The sequence below is a fragment of the Leptonychotes weddellii genome, unplaced genomic scaffold, assembly GCF_054177405.1.
Source record: "Leptonychotes weddellii isolate Sample4059 unplaced genomic scaffold, ASM5417740v2 HiC_scaffold_10648, whole genome shotgun sequence".
NCBI classification, from domain to species: Eukaryota; Metazoa; Chordata; class Mammalia; order Carnivora; family Phocidae; genus Leptonychotes; species Leptonychotes weddellii.
Genome location: NW_027683448.1, coordinates 2647 through 7306, shown reverse-complemented (window position 1 = coordinate 7306; position 4660 = coordinate 2647). Strand labels below are relative to the sequence as shown.

Sequence of the window (4660 nt, the reverse complement as noted above, 5' to 3'; positions counted from 1 at the left end):
AAAAAAAAAAAAAAAGCTGCTTGTTTCATTGACACAGCTCCTCACTGAACCAGCCCCTTGTGTCTAACAGTTCTTTAAAGACATGCAACTCTTGTGCTGGAGTTGGAGTTTGTGTCTAAGAAGGGCCACTACAGGAGAGTCAGAAATGTCACTCTCCAAGTGTCGATTTCTGGTTTCCCTGGGTCCCCATCATCATTCCCCACCCAGAGCAGCTGATTACTTTAAGAGAGCACAGTTGCCTGGCTTTCTAAAGTGTATTTAGCAAACAGGATGCTAAACTTCTTTTTATTACTGCAGATCTTATGTTTTCTTATTTGTTGAGAATTTTAAACATGGTTTTTTTTTTAAGTCAAGTAATTAAATAAACATCTTTGCCATTTTTTCTTTCCTTTTTAGCAAGTCTTTCCCCTTGTTTAACCGATGCATCCCTCAAACGCCTGAGTGCTATTCCTTGTTTGCATCTGTTTTGATAAATGATGTCGACATCCTCCATCGAATTCTAAGTGGAATAATGTCAGGAAGAGACATAATCCTCGGCCTGTGTATCTTTGCATTAGGTAATTTTCAGTTAATTTTCTTACAGTGACTGTGCCAAAGTTTCTAGCACTTACGTATGTTGTACAGTGAAAATTAGCCTCTTGACTTAAAGATAAAACGTCACGTATTTTCTTCATAAATATTTTCAATGTTTTAGGTTCAGCTGGGAGAGGGGACAATAGAATTAGGGGAACACCAGCCGGCTCTCTGCCAAGAGACCTCACTGAGTGTGGGTTTGCCTTAATATAGCGGCCATGTTCCAGAGCCTAGTCCTCAGCTCTGAGTAAGCATGGGTGTGCAAAGCAGATTCACAAACTGGCCAGTTTGCGAATTGGCAATGAAAATTACAACTGTCAGGGGAACCAGAAATGTGTGTCTTCTGGCCAGACTGCCCTCTCCGCATGAGCAAGCCAGGTCAGAAGGTTGCTTGGTGAGCAAGGGAAGGAGGCACGTGCATCGTGTTCAGTAGCATCAGACAGCAATGGCCTGATGTAGCCAACTGCCTGCTTTGGGTTGTAGGCAGGTCAAGGCCTCGAGCCAGGACATGCCTCTTTCAGGCGTTTCTGGAAGCAGCTACCCCCACCCCTGACCCTTTAACTTCCTATTTGCTGTCCTCCAACTTGAAGAACCCCTTTAAGAGTCAGCTTTGTCTTTGAACAAATTAACACATTCTGCCATTGTGGGCGGTAGTGATGGCCTGCTGTCTACCCCCTTCTGCAGTGGCTGCTCCCCAGCCGTTTGGTTGAAAGGAATTCTTCGGTCAGCCATGATTTTACCAGTTTACAAATTGAGTGTTCTGTAATTTCATCACCAGAGGGTTACTAATTCCTGAGTGCTTGGGGATGCCTAACTCGTCACCTTTATGCAACTTCCCGATTTCTTATGATCCAGTGTGCCAGGCCTTGTGCTTACTCTTAACTCATTAAAACCTCGTCAGAATGCTGTCACCACTTGCAGGAGGGGAAACCGAGGCTTAGGTTAAGTGACTTGGCCAAAGTCATATGGTGACTAGAGTGGGCGGCAGAGCTGAGACTTAACCCAGGGTGTGTTCTGATCCCCAAAGCCACATTCTTAACCACTACACCAAAATATCTATATGGAATCCTAAGATTTCTGGTTTAGAGAAAAAGTAAAATAGTATATATAAATTCACTGAAATGCTTAACATAAATTCATAAGCCTAAAAGCCCAAGTACTGGACAGTAATATACAGATTTTTTACATATACAGCTTACCAAAACATTAGAAAATTTTTCATTTCTAAAGGCATTAATTGGGGCGCCTGGGAGGCTCAGTCGTTTGAGCGTCTGCCTTCAGCTCAGGTCATGATCCCAGGGTCCTGGGATCGAGCCCCGCATCGGGCTCCCTACTCAGTGGGAAGCCTGCTTCTCCCTCTCCCTCCGCCTGCCGCTCTGCCTATCTGTGCTCTCTATCTCTCAAATAAATGAATAAAATCTTTAAAAAATAAAAATAAAAAAATAAAGGTGTTGATTTTTCATATTTAATAAGAATACCTGAAAACATTTAAAGTTAAAACTAGACACAAGCTCAGGGGCACCTGGGTGGCTCAGTCGTTAAGCGTCTGCCTTCGGCTCAGGTCATGATCCCAGGGTCCTGGGATCGAGTCCCACATCGGGCTCCCTGCTCGGCGGGAAGCCTGTTTCTCCCTCTCCCCCTGCTTGTGATCCTGCTCTCACTGTGTCTCTCTCTGTCAAATAAATAAATAAAATCTTTAAAAAAAAAAAAAAAACTATACACAAGCTCAATAAGAAGTCAAAAGAGTTAAGTATGGTAAAAAAAAAAAAAAATTTTTTTAATGGTTCATTTGGACTTAAAAAAAACATTTTGGGGGCACCTGTAGTGGCTCAGTCAATTAAGCCTCTGACTTAGGTTCTGGTCGTGATCTGGGATTGGGCTCTGCGCTCAGTGGGGAGCCTGCTTGTCCTTCTCCCTCTCCCTCTGCCCCTCTGCTCATGCTCTCTCTCTCTCTCTCTCAAATAAATAAATAAATTCTTAAAAAAAACCACAACATTTTGGGTATTTGGGAATAAGACCTAATTAACAACAAAAAATTTTTTTTTAATTGAAGAAGAATGCTAGGGCTTCAGAAACTGGCTTACTATAGCAGACTGAACTTGTATATGCTTCAGAGAGTGCCCTGGGTGTGTCTTGTTGTTTTTGTTTAGTAGATGTCGAAGATATTTAGAAACTGAAGGAACTCCTCAGCCCTCCCTCTTCTGGGAGTCATGGTAGCCCTGCCATTGTCCTCATCACTCTCACACCTTGAGAGTGCTGTTGGGGTTTATATGTTCTGCTTAATTTTTCAGCCTTGTCTTTGGGCATGATGGTCACCTTCCGATTCATCACCACCCTCCTGGTTCACATTTTCATTGCACTGATTATTTCGGGACTGCTGTGTAAGTATTTCTACTTGATGGATTTCTTTTTGATTAAATGAAAAGCATTTCCATTAAGTATGGAACTTAAAAGTTGGCATTCTTGAGCTAAATAGGCTTCAGAGAGTCTCTCATCCAACCCCAGCGTTTCACATATGAGAAAACTCAGAGCCAGAGAGGACAAAGGGACTTGCTTGTGTCCTGCAGATACTCGCCAAGTTGATGCCAGTCTGTGGTCTCTGCTGCTCTCTCCAGCAGTCCTCGTGGCCATACCATTAACAGACTCCAAGGCTTGTCGGAAAGAATGCCTGCTTTTAAAGAATGTCTTCTGACCTTTCACATCAGCCGTTGATATGTAGGTCCCCACAGTTGTCATGCAAAGGCTCCCACCAGTCTAAAACGATTCAGGCCCTGAGCTGGGGCAGGGTCCCAAAGACCCTCCCCTGTGCCCACTGGTTCCCGTTTTGTGGCCGGAATGTGGGTCCATCCAGGGGTTGTCAGGAAAGGGGGTCTGAGAGGTAGGGGCACACAGAAAGTTCAAGGTAGCAGCTATTTACCAGCTGGCATGGGATACTTGAACTTTTAAAAATTGGTATGACTGTAGGGTTTCATTCCCCTGAATAATCAGCTCTGCCCTCAGCAACTTAGAGCCCTACAGCTCACAGGTGCACAGCGTGCCATGCTGGAGGACGGGCACAGCAGCTTATGATGGACCCTTTCCCGCCTAGGACAAGGAAAGACCAATGTGACCCTCCTCTCGTCACCGTGGTGGTGTTGTAGGTGCAGGTTGTGCTAAAACGGAGGGCATGTGCAATGTCAGGCTACCCACCCAGACTTGTGAGTGCCACGCTGACGTCCCCGTTCCCGCAGGGTCGGCACCAGTGGAGCTCATCGGGCAGTTCTAGACTTTGGACTTGAATGGTGTTCCCCTCACTGCCCTGCCCATGCACTTTCCGCCCTGCTCACATCCATACCCAGTCTGCAGGCTGGGCTGGCAGGAAGCACCTGTGTTCTGGAATCCCCTCCCCGTGCCTCCCAAAGACAGGCAGCCACTGCGGGCCCAGACAGTCCTTGGGGAGGCTACCCTGGCCCTGGCCAGCTCCTCTGGAGGGTTGGTTGGTACACATAAAGCCCCAGGCCCTTGGGACCCACCGCCCGAGCCAGGCCACCCCGTGTGTGGTCCACATGCTGGAGGGGGGGGGGCAGTTACCCATGCATCTGTGCTGAGTTGACCTGGTGTTTTGCTTTCTAGTTGTCTGTGGTGTCTTATGGTGGCTGTATTACGACTATACCCATGACCTCAGCATAGAACTGGACACAGAAAGGGAAAATATGAAGTGTTTGCTGGGGTTTGCTGTTCTATCTACAGTAATCACGGTAAGAAACGCCCTTCCAGCGGGAGGTCAAGTAGCCTGCTAACTCTGAAATCCGAATAATAGGATTGTAACTAAAAACAACTAGAATTTGGGTGGGGGTTTTTTAACCTCAGAGTATGCATACATGATAGTATGGTGAATGAATACATGTTTAGTGCGTTCTCTTTTTTATTTGCAATACCCACATAGGAATAAATCAAAACCTTCAAAAAAAGAAAAAAAAAAAAAACAGGAAAAAAGACCTTACCTTCTTCCCAGGTCATTTCTGCCAGCTCTCAGAGGTTGATTTGTTACTTGTGCTGATTCATTTTCCTTGAACACAGTAGAACCATTTTTACCCCCAAGTGGCAG

General features: G+C 45.6%; 1 long non-coding RNA gene across 1 annotated transcript; it reads left to right on the top strand.

The window, feature by feature from the left end:
• The first annotated feature begins 375 nt into the window (after positions 1-375).
• Positions 376-4459, top strand: LOC145718083 (uncharacterized). Its single transcript, XR_014141571.1, has 3 exons — positions 376-557; positions 2865-2954; positions 4186-4459. It is a non-coding gene; the product is annotated as an uncharacterized LOC145718083 (long non-coding RNA).
• The last annotated feature ends 201 nt before the right edge of the window (positions 4460-4660 follow it).